We start from the raw sequence: 13,055 nt of genomic DNA, 5'->3' as shown, positions 1-13,055 counted from the left end.
ATAACATCATCAGCAAATTTAGAGTTAGATACACATCCAATTTTAGCAATTTTGCTCATAGGAGCATGTCCTAACCTACTGTGCCACAAATTGCACATTTCTAGGCTAGTTTTATTACATTCTAGATTCATTGCATCTCCCTGCAACTGCTTTCCATCTACTTCCTTAATCTGCTGCTTATTCTTCCCAGCATCTTTCAGATAGAACAGTCCTCCAGCAACTCTACCTGCTGCTCTTACTTTCCGAGTTACACAGTCCTGAATAGTGCACATTTCAGAGTAAAATTTAACTTCACAATTGTTATCTTTCATCAATCTTCCTACAGACATCAAATTATGTCTGAATTCAGGCACACATAACACATTCAACAATTTCAGCCCATTTTTTTAACACAACATCACCTTTACATGTTATGGCTGCTGTATTCCCTGTTGGCAGATTTATTTTAGCCTTTCCAGTTACAGGTGTGCAAGTGGTCAAGAGTTTATCATCACAAATCATATGGTGTGTTGCCCCTGAATCAATTATCCATTCATTTTCAGTGTTAACAACATTATAGCAAGTAATCATACCTGCAAAGCTCACATCAATTTCATCTTCAGTGTCATATCCATCTTTGTTGTTCTTTGAGCTTGAGGGAACAAGTTTTAGCAGTTGTTCGAGTTGATGTGCAGTGATAGAGACAGGTTCTTCTGCACTTTGCACATTCCCAGCATACTTTCCTGTCTTCTGCTTGCTCCATTTTCCTTTAGCTCCAGACTCTCCTTTTCCCTGCTGCTTCTTATACATATGGTGCCATTTTGGATACCTAATCACCTTCCAGCACTGGTCTTCAGAGTGAGTTTTCCTTCCACAAACTGAGCACCCTTCTCCATGATGTTCCTGATCTCTTTCTCTATTGTTAAATCTACCAAGTCCACGAGGTTCTTGACCTCTGCTGTTGAAAGCAGCAGGCTCCCCCTCACCCTTGACTTCACCAAGGGTTTTCCTTTGAGATTCTTCCTACTGCAAGGTTGCACAGGCTGTCTCCACACTTGGTAGAGGAGATTGCATCAGAATCTGACTCCTTTGAGAAGCATAGGAGTTGTCCAGCCCATTCAGAAACGGAAAAAGCTGTTGTTCCTCCAATTATACATTCAATGCTCTTATGAATGCACTGATTTCAGGTGTCATGGTGGTGATGGGAGGCAACGTGTTTAAACCTTCAATATCACCCCACAATGACCTGATTCTAGTGTAGTAGTCACTAATAGACTCACCATTTTGCTGAATCTCATAAACCTCCTTGTTCAGCTTGTATTTCCTTGCACCATTGGTCTGGAGAAATCTGGTCTCTAGTTGCTTCCAGGTCTCAACTGCTGTGCTTAGGAACATCACTGATATTTTAATGGATTCAGTCATGTTGCAGGTTAACCAAGCTATAACCATGCTGTTACATGTGTCCCATTGATCAGCTTTGGTCTCATTAGAGTTATCTTTCTTCACCATCCCTGTGACAAATCCTAGTTTCCTCTTGGATGCTAGGTTAATCTCCATCGATCTTCTCCATTCTCTATAGTTGCTTTCACCAGTCAGTTTCTCAACAGAGACCGAATGCTGCCCATCTCCAGGATGAAGATATAAGGGGTGTTGCATATCAGCCAGAGAAATCTTCGACATTTTCAATGTAAAGATTCAACCTTTGAGAGATGAAAGAAGAAAAGAACAGGCAAAAAGGCAGAAAGATTCAATCTTTATGCTGAACAAAAATAAAAGGAAGAGATTTTGAGCACGATCTTTCACCTTTACCTTGCTAAATCGCAACTCAGCTCTGATACCATGAAGACAAATATGTCTTGATATTGGAAGCAACTAGCAAGAGTATTGAGGAAGAAAGCTTATGGCGGCTCAATGACTGAGAGAATATTGTTACCACATTATTTACACCCTTTGTACATATATATACTCCTAGGAATCAATCCCTAGAATGATCTGACCTAGTGACTCAGCATATCAAGCTGTACTACATGACAAAGAGCATTACAGGACAAAATACAGCTAATACACTACTAGGACAGCAGCTCATACTATATAATTAGGCACTAATCTTCATTAAAATCGGATGAGTTCAGAACCTGATCGGGATTAAAACGGGATTAATATTAACGAACGGAAATCTAAAAATTAAAACCCGAATTTAAGTTTTAAAATAATATGAAATTAAGTTAAACTAATCATTAGTTATAATCACCAAAATTTCAAAACATCATTACAAAAAAAGCCCTAAATCAATTGTTCATTAAAAACCCTAAAATCATGATTTTCAATAATTAAAAACTCTTGGTTATAAAATTTACAAAATCTGAAAATTATGACACTTATAAAATCTGAAATTATAAAGTTTAATCATCAAAATACAATTGGATACTAATTAAATTAATTTCAAACAATAAAATCAAAACCCATAAATCAATAATTATAATTGCACAAATTAATAAAACTAAGGAGAAAGAAAATAAGACTAACCTTTTTGTGTGGGAAATTTTTGGGGATTCATGGGGTATTTATAGGAGAGAACTGTAGGGTAAATAGGAAGATTGGGCCTCATAAAAATAATGGGTCGATTAAGTAGTCAAATGGGTTAGGCTTGTGTGATTGGACATAAATTGTAGAATAAAGGTGCATAAAATAATTTGTTCAAATAATTTTCGACCTAGATTAATAATTTGAAACTTTTGAAATTTAATTATGAAAAATAACAAATAAATATTATAAATTAAATAAAATAAATTTTCATTTGTAAAATATTTAAAAATACGTGAGATTACATGTTTAGATAAGAATAAATCATATATCTAGAATATTCCGGAATGATATAAAGAGCATAATTGTCATCCACACGATATTTCATAACATCTACTAACTTTTAGTTTATTTCTTTAAGACAACTTTTTATTCACGATTTATTATATACAACTCCAATTTGTGAAGCCCAATTATATTTAATAAAACCCTTTATGGTCTTTTTTTTTTTTTTTTTTTTTTTTTTTTTAAATCTACGTAACTACAACAATCGAGTAGAACTTACAAAAACGAAGAGAATATAACATATATACACCTAGATAAAAATGGTACAATCTAGATAAAAATGGTACAATTTTGCAATCCAATTCCGATCAAGAGGTGGTTTTCTGGTTGATAATATTGTAACTCATTGTAGGCAATCCTAATACCTAAATGTTGTGAATCTCGTGATCGAATAAAGACGTATGAGTGCATGAAATTGGTAAGTTGTCCATGCAACATTTATCACACATTATGACATAATAATCTCATCAAATCTATACTAATATATTAAAAGGCGTTTATAAAAACGTGTAAACTCTTCCAAATTACGCCACGTCACCTATCCAAAATCGATCACATCATCACTAAATATAAAAAATATGAAAATAAGAGGATTCGAACCCCAAACTACTTAGAGAAAAATTGACTATTTAGCCATCTAAACTAATTATCAAACAATATATATATATATATATATATATATATATATACTTCCTACGTTAATGGTTAATTGCAACAAAGGAATATTTTATATCTCACAAATAATACCCCTTTGTTGCAATTAACCATTAACGGAGGAAGTATATAGAAAATTAAATTATAAATTACAATGTATACTAATGATCAGTTAGTTTCATTCCGCTACATCGTCCGGGCCCAAAAACTAGTTCCATAAATTAAAGCTTCTATAACAACTTCTTATGATCATCTATGTAATTAATATGAGGATTAAAATGAGCTGCGTTAATATGTACTCATTCTAATGCAAACGCGTGGACAGCTGTTCAGCTAATTAGGCTTCAATGATCACTTTTAAGTTCTAGTCGTTGATTAGTTTCTAAAACATAGAAAATTTCAGAAATAATAGCTTTTTTATTTTTTATGTTAACGATGTACGTGTCTTCCCCACTTTTATTTATTATAATTTTCTTGTTTTCGTCATGGTAAATTGTTCTCATTTAGTTGGATATTTGTTGACATAATTATGCTAAAAAGAAGAATTAGGTGCCCAATAAATCAATAATTATATCTATCTTGTCATGTTAACACTGTTAATTAAGAATGAGTCAGTGAATTAATATTTGCATGAATTGTTTATATGATATGAAATGTGGATTTATTGATTAATTTAGCTTATGATTTGGTGAAGTGGGGGGGAATTATGGGGCGTATGTACTAGAAGTAATTAGAACGTAGCCTAAAATAAGGGTGTAGTCCGTACTACTTTTGTACCGTTATCCATCACCTCCAATAAAATTGTGGCAACTTTGTTTATAAATCCTCCAATTAACAAAGTTTTCATTTGGACTATGGAGTATTATCATTGGTGTTTTGTCATAGTGATTAAAAATGAGAATCTCTATAGGTAAAACTTGGGCTGTGGCTTGTGGTTTGTTACGATTACATTAATATAAATAGATAAATAAATAAATAACACATGTCACCACCATAAATAATCTCTCTCGCATTTGTTTGCCCCATATTCTATTTTTAGGTGTTCTTTAAAGATTGGTCAATTTCCTTATACGAGTATAGTATTATGTCCCTAATCCCCACCATCAATCCCACTTGCACCCTTTGATATAACTGTAAAAGACAAATATACTCCTACCCACTTGCAAAATTTGGTTCAATCTTTAATAAAGCACATTTTGTCTGTAGGGAAAACAGATAAGGTATAGGGAGTTGTTAGTGTTCCAGGTGTGGATCCAAGGGTTCTGCTGGGTGAGCTGGGTCATGTCGGCAACCTACACACGGCAGCACACGTAAACTGCCCTCGGGGGTGGCTTGAGGAACCCCCCTCCGAAGCTTAAGTTAGAGAGTGTTTAGAGAAAGAAAGTGTACTTAGAGAGATATAGAAAGTACAATAACTTCAGTGTCTAACCTCTTTTTCGTTTTACCTTACCCTCTATTTATAGGCGTACTATCTCCTTTATGGAGAGTCTGCGGGCTGACTCCATCGGGCCAGAGAGCCCTTCTTAGCTGCTTTCTCGGTAGTGAGTGCGCACCCTGGGGGCTGGGCGATAGTTCAGCGGGAGCTATCCTATACAAATAGCCCTTCAAGAGGTGGTATGAGATCACTTATGCCGACTCTTTATATGCAGCGTAGTCTTCTTAACTGAGCCCAGCTGGAAGGAATAGTTCAGCAGGAGCTATCCCCTACAACTAGCCCCCCCAAGAGATGGCGTGAGTTTTATTCATGCCAGCTATTCTGAGCGTGTAGCCTTATCGGTTGTGGCTCAACGGGTCGTCTAGCTGAATTATCCTGCACACTCCTAGCCTCTCAAGTCTCTGGGTTGTTGCTGCGATCCGAAGACTTGGGAGGTAGGTCTTGTTTTTGATGACGATGCCTTTGCTGTTGCTTGAATTTTGTGTTGCCTCTGTTTCTGCCTGCTGGACGCACATTCGGCTGGGACTTGCTTGGACTGCAGGGGGGGTTTTGTATAACTCCCGCTGAAGTCTGAGAAATGACGAGCTTGCAAAGAGGAATTTCGATCACTCCCGCTGAAGTTTGAGAAATGACGAGCTTGCTGAGAGGAATTTCGATCACTCCCGCTGAAGTCTGAGAAATGACGAGCTTGCGGAGAGGAATTTCGATCACTCCCGCTGAAGTGCACCTTTTTTTTTTTTTTTTTTTTTTTTTTTTTTTTTTGCGGGAACAGTACTTGCATAAGTGGGACACGTGTTGATGATCCAGGCCGTCAATTTGAATTTACTGAAGTGACATGGCGGTTTGGCTTTACTTCGTTTCTAATTGCCCATTTACTCCGTATTAAATTCACTGTCTCCCACTTTTTACTCATTTCTTTTACTTCCCTTATTTTTTCATCTTCCCCTCTTTATTACTTTTTCACTTCGTAAATCTTCGCTCTTCATTTCTCCTCTTAAGGTGCTCGTGTTCCTCCATTGTTGTGGTAAGTTTTCGCTTTCTTTGCCTTTGTTTTTGCTTCAACTTTCTGCCATACTCGCTTTTCTCTTTTATTTTTCCACTCTTACTTCTTTACTAATTTGCTTCTTCTTCTGTCTTTTTTTTATTGCAGTTTCGAACTTTGTTTTGTTTAGGTTCTTGCGTCTACCATTGTTGTTGTACTCTGTTGCTTCTGCAACTTTTTCTCCTAAAGGTACTTACTTTGTACCTTTTTGTTGTATGTATTTTCCCAATTTCGCCTCTTTTCGCGTTTTGCTAACCAAGGTTGTATCTTTTGATTCGCCCTAATTGAAATTGCCCAATTTTTCCCCCTTTTTTTATTGTTGTAGTTGCATTCTTGTTTCTTTCCCCTTTATTCCTTCATTGTTCTTGTCTCCTTTAAACTGATCTTCGATTTTCGGCGCCCATTGCTTTTTCTTCTCTTCGTGGGAGTTTTATCTTTGTAGATTTCATAATGTCCGACGTTTCTGATAGTCAAAACATAAGTGAGCCTCAAGTGGCCACTGAATCGGATTCTACTTCCCGATCATCTCCTTCAGGTGAGCTCCCTGCGCACACTCCTCCTGTTTCTCTATCTTCTTCCCCCACTCCTATACAAATGGTTATGCCTTTTCCCTTTTCCCCCGCTGCGAGTGGGACGGGTACTGCTGCAACAGCTACTGCTACGTTTGGGTCGGGCAGTAGTCGTCCCGTTGACGGTAGTGCCTTTCACCCTTTCCAGCGTAAGCCTCGCCCTGATTTCTTTGATCCCTACTGCGAGCGGGTGCTTATTAAGGATGGGATTCCTTTGTCCCACCTTACCCGTTTAAGGCTGCGCGCAATGTGTCATAAGATGTTAGCTGATGCCGTTAAGGCTAATCCTTTGACCTGTCTCTTGTTAGTCCCATTCCCCATGTTCATCCTTTAAATAGTTTTGCTTGGCTTGATGACATGGCTGATGTGAATCGGTTTGACCATTATGTAGTGCGAGGTGGCAGTGTTGATACTCCATCACCATCTCCCTCTCCAGCTGTTCAAACGAGCAGGATGACTGAGTCCCCAAGTGATCGTTCTCTTTTCGATTGTCAGCCCACCTATGTGGTGGAGCCTGTGGAGGAGGGCAAGACTGAGTTTTTCTTGGATGACAAGTGCTACGGGCCCAAGAACTGTGTGCTGGACTCTCTCTGGCACAAGGATGCTAAAAGATTGAACCTTGCTTCTGTTGGGCAGAAGTTTTATGGCTTTGGGGAGGGCTACAAGTTGGTCTTGCCCGCTGGTGGTACGAAGCTCTCTGCTCCCCCTGATGGGCACAATGCTGTGTTTGCATCTCAGCTGGACTTGGGTCTGAGGTTTCCTCTTGACCCCACTCTGGAGAAGGTGTTTTGCGCCTTCATATCTGTATTTCTCTGCTGCATCCAGCTTCTCTTCATACCCTGATTTGCTTGTTGTGGTTTCTACGGTTTCGGAGGTACCCTGAGTCATTGCACCTGTTCAAGTCTTTAATGAGCTTGAAGAGGTATGCTTCTGGGACTGATTCTGGGTGGTATTATGTTGCTCCTAAGAAGGGCAGGGTCTTATCCTACCCAAAACTTGGTCGTTTCAGGGACTAGACTAGCAAGTTTTTCTGAGTGAAGGTGCCTTCCACTTTTGCTGCGCCACGCAACTTCAAGGAAATCCGTACTAACATGGCTGGAGTTACTGTCTCCCCCTACGAGTCTGCCCGTGAGACCGAGGCTTTTGAGGCTCTGCAAGGTGTGGGGACTGGTGACTCCAAAATTCCCAAGATCTGGCTGCCCAACTCCATATACATTGTGGGTAACGAGCAGCTCTCTGCTATGCGTTTGTGCCGTACACATGAGTCTGGTAGGTTTCGTGGCTTTCTTTCGTTTTTTTTTCTCCTTTGTCTTAATTCTTTACGTTGTTTTATTTTCTTGCCTTTCCCCCCTTTTCAGGCTATGACAAGTTGGACAAGCATATCCTTGGGCTGGCTAATAACTGGAGGGACCCTTTAACTGCTACTTTTGAAAATCCTCCTGAGCTCTTTGACACACTGGAGGTGTATGCCGGCTACCTGAAGAATGAAGTGCGTCTTGCTCCCGCTGAGTTGTAAATTGTTTTTGGTACTGTGATTTCTGCTGACCGCGCAGGGTCCAGTCGTGCTGAAATTGAGCCTTCATCCTCTATTGTTGGGAGTAGGCGTGAGACTCGGCCTGCCCCTCGAAGAGCGGATTCAAAGCCTGAGGCGTTAGTGGCACATGGTGCTTCTCCTGAGAAGCAGTCACTTGTGGCTTCCAGCCGGGTGGCACCTCAGACCTCTGCTGCCAAAAGGCAACGTGGTCAAGCTTATGATGATCCAAAGACTACCGCTGATGACTTTGCGGATAGTGTTCTCAAGTTTCCCTATGATGAGGCTGAAACTACCGCTGCGGGCTCAAAGCCCAATTCTTCTACTGAGCATGTTCTGCTCTTTCCTTCTGATGTTGACAATGTTACTGCTGCGAAGGACACTGTTGATCCTTCTGCTGAAGCTATTGATTTCCAGCCTCCCGATGAAATTATCATGGAGCTTCCAAGTTTCCGCTGCGCCCTACTGGATTGAGAGGGCGGCTCCGAAGTGCCTCCAGAGGTGGGCATGCTTAGGTAGGGGGTGCTCACAAGCAGGATCAGCCAGTCATCGACCTGGAGGATAATCCTGTGACCTCCGCCCCTGCTAAGGATGAGCCCGCTACAAAGAAGGCTCGTACCTCCTCTGGCCTTGATCCCTTCGCTTCTCATTCTGCTAACACTGGGCTCCATGGCGGGAATGCTGACAGGGGCATTGACACTCAGAATTCCAGTGAACTTAATCGTTGTTGTAGGGAATATTTCAAGCGTTAATCCCCTAGCTTGAACCCCACTGTGATCATACACTAAAGTACGGTGGCGTCCAAAGGGAAAGAAGATAGAGCAAAAGAGTCGCCAACAAGTTTTTTTAGGAACTTGTAAACCGTTCACGAGGTGAAGGTTACACCCCTTAACGATCCAAGAGATCGTCAAATCCATAAGGTCTTGAACCAAATAAGGGTTCGGGGATGAAGGTACAAATCCAACCTAAAAGAGATTGAACCTGCCCTAATAATAGGCCTCTACTTTATTCTGATTGTATTCATGTGCGCTTTTGGACTAACATGCAATCAATAGGTTTATCCTAAACCTGTTTATCTATGTTGGTTTAATATTATGCACAAACTAACCTATTATTGGCGATCACTTGAATTATAATCAAATTTACCCTAACAAGATTATTAAATATCTTATTAAGCGTGATTACAAGAACAAATTCCCTTTAAACATTCATAAAAGGTGTGATCAAGCAATCAAGCAATAACAATAAATATCAAGCAACATAATAATCATAATAATAATTATAATCATAATTAAAATAATCATCATAAATAAAATAATCATAATCATAATAATCATGATCATAAATTATAACAATTAAAATCATAATTAAAATAATAAAATTAATCATAATTAACATAATCATGTTCATGTTAAAAATAAAGTATAATAATAGCAAGATCCTAGGCATGATACTAACAAGATTAATAACAAACCCTAGCATGTCACTAAACATTAAAGATCAAAGCTTTAGCCCTAACATGATACTAACAATCATAAATATTAGAAAGAACATAGGAAGCATCATACTTTCAATCATGCTTAATATTAAAGTTACCCTAGACATGATACTAGGAATCATAATAACAATCTAAGCATGAACTCTATATCATAACATCAATAAAAACCATTAAAGTACTTACTTTGATGCCTCGTACCTCTTTCTAATAACAAAATACACACGTTAGTAACTTCAAGGAAAATAATAATAAAAACAATTAAATTAAAAGATTGAAAGAGAGATTTGGGACCAAACCCTCAGATATTAAACCTTTCACGTCTAGGGCGAAGGCAACTTCGAATATGGCTAGGTGTATCTAGATCTAATGAATGCGGAATTTTTATATTTGAGAGAAGCTAGTTTAGAAAAAGAGAGAGAGAGAGAGAGTAATCAAGAGAATCTTGATGAGAGTTGGTGAATGAAAACGGAGTTTTTACGATGTTATTGATAAAGAAAATCAGCCAAAAAGATAAAATATCAAAACAGAGTTCTGGCGTACACAAAATCTGATTAGCGCCAACGCTAGCTATTGGCGCCAGACACCAATGCTAGCGCCAGGCGCTACAGATGGCGTTTGGCGCTGATCTGAAAATTCACGCGTTTTCTTAAAATCAGATAAAAATTATCGTACAGGAGGATAAAATCGTATTTCCCTCAAAAATGCTCTTTGATTTTATTAAAACTCTGAAAAGTCAACAAAAGTCAATTTATCAATGCTAATTGAATTAGGAATGAAAAGAACCTTCTAGAAGATTCTAGAAGACTAAAACCATTCCTAATTGCATTAGGAATGATAAATCTATATTAGGCCCTCCCTTAGATCATTGGGCCGCTTATAAGGCTCAAACCGGGCCCAGTTTACTAAATTGGCCATAACTTCCTCAATATTCATCGGAATTGGGCTTATAATATATCGTTGGAAAGCTCTTTTCAAACCCCATCCAACTACACTACTATTGGACCCATATCATGGACCAACCAAAATGGATTGGCTGTTTTTCTTAAAAATAAGTTTTCAAAAACAGAGAGAAGAGAAAAGAAATTAAAACTATCCGCAACACTAGACTTTACACACTTTTACTTCATTCGATTATGATTCGACGCGAAAGGTACTCATCACCGGGTTTGGTTTTGGGGAGACACAAATGGGTGTCTACAGCAACCCCCACTTTGACTGAGTTTGGAGAAACGCAAGTTTCGAAAACAAAAGTCAAAGTAGCGATAGGGACGGATAATGATTCAGAACGTTCTACGATCCTAAACCATTCTTGTAACGCCGATACCTGCAAACTAGCGTTAGTTAAACAGATAAAAGAGTTAAGAAACGCGTATCTTGCACCATCGAGCACACGTCTCTAAAAGTAATCGATTTGCTGCCGCATTGCTGTTGTGATGACCTCCTGCAAGCTAGCGAATGCCATCCCGCTTGAAAATCGCTACGCTTATAACTGCTTCCAATATAGAAGACTGCTTCGCTTGAAACGATCCTCTCCCGCTTTGATAATATTCCACGTCCAAGGGAATACTATCGAAGATTGCTTCGCTTGAAACAATCCTCTTCCGCATTGATAATATTCCACGTCCAAGGGAATACTATCGAAGATTTCTTCGCTTGAAACAATCTTCATCCGCATTGATAATATTCCACGTCCAAGGGAATACTATCGAAGACAATTTCGCTTGAAATCACCCTCAGTTGTTTGTGACAACTCTCCTCAATCTAGGGAATGCCGTCGAAGATATCCTCGCTTGAAGCCATCCTCATTTGTTGCGATAATTTCCCAAAGGAATTAACGAAGATCTCCGCCTGTCGATCTTTAAAAGCTCGCTTGAACTTTGCTTCCGCTATGCATGTACGTCAGCGCTTTCGTTGCTTATGAACCTGTACGTCGGTGCCCTTTGCGAATGAACCATTATGTCGGTGCCTTTTGTTTAATGAACCACTACGTCGGTGCCTTTTGTTAATGAGCCAATGCTTAGGCGCTTTAAGCTAAGTGAGACGATCTTTCATCAGGTCGATCACTTTATGCAATCAAGCCGATTACTAAAAATCGTGTCAAATTGCTTAGAGGGGCTAACTGGCGTACCAAGGAACCCAAAATATATTGCAAAAAGGTAGAACAACCTCACTGAGTGGCTGAGGGTCCTTGCGCCGCTGAAAACTCATCAGCGCCACACAAATGGCCGTAGCGCCAGGCGCTGGGATTGGCGCCAAGCGCCAAGCCTGTATTTTGACGCCAAGGTCTAGCGCTTGGCGCCAGAATAGGGTATTCCTTAAATACCCTTTTCTTCTTCATTTTTGCTGTTTGCTCGTCGCGATTTTGCCCGAAAATCTCCGGAATTTCATTTTCTTCGTTCTTGCTCGTTTCTCAACCAAATTCACTCAAATTTGTTGCAAATCAAATCTCTTTTCATCCACTTTCCCGATCTATATAAGTTTTCCTCAAACTCACACCGATTTTTATGAATTTTGCACATGTTTATATTCGAATTTCATGAAATTTCGAAACTTAGAATGCTCAATTCTCTTTGTTTGTCAAATCTCATGCCATGAAATTGCTTGATTATGTTTATATATTGCCTTGGGAGTAATTTGAGACTTGTTTGACTCAATTTGGTGAAGAAATGAACGAATTGCCATTGTTGAACCTCTTGAGGTCAAGAATACAATGTGGCCCATTCTTGATGTTGTTGCTAGCAATTCATGTCCAATTTGTCACAATAATTACTATAGTATTGCAAGAAATTGTTGATTGCTTGAAAAATGTCGTTATGCTCAATTTGAATTTGTGCTCTGTTTTAGTACTACGTACTCTGTTTTTTGCGAACATAGTATCATGCGGCTAGGAGAACCTTAGATACTATAGAACCTTAATTTATAATAATTCTGCACAATGTAGCTTGGCTAGATAGAGAGGTTCCGCTTCACGGTCCCGAGACGTTCGACGGGAGCATGAGCCCGTAGAGGACGATGCTGAGCCGTCCACTTCGCTTGGTCGACTCCCTGAGTGGGATGAGCGGACCTTGTTCTTTTCCCCCGTCCACCACATTTCTGAGAGGGTGAGACGGGGTATCACCGTTGGGAGGACGCGTTGTCATGGCTCTGACTGTGACGGCTTGGGCGATCTGTACAGGATGTACATCGCCAGAGATGTCGAGACGAGACTCCTATGGGAGTCCTGCGGTCTTGCTGCGTTGTATGAGACCTCCGAGGCGATGGTTGCCTCCAGCGGGGGTCATCATGTAGTACGTGCTCTAGTTGAGTTCTTCTGGGACACCACCAACACTTTCCACTTTCCTTGGGGTGAGATGATGGTCACTCCTACCGACTTCAGTCTCATCACAGGACTGGAGTTTAGTTTTGTGCCACTGACATTTGACAGCGGGATCGACGTCTTTTCCCCTGAGTTTGAGGAGCAGTTGGGGCCGATTACCATT

This window comes from Chenopodium album, chromosome 5 (genome assembly GCF_948465745.1).
Source record: "Chenopodium album chromosome 5, dcCheAlbu1.1, whole genome shotgun sequence".
NCBI classification, from domain to species: domain Eukaryota; kingdom Viridiplantae; phylum Streptophyta; class Magnoliopsida; order Caryophyllales; family Amaranthaceae; genus Chenopodium; species Chenopodium album.
This window is presented reverse-complemented; position numbering follows the sequence as displayed.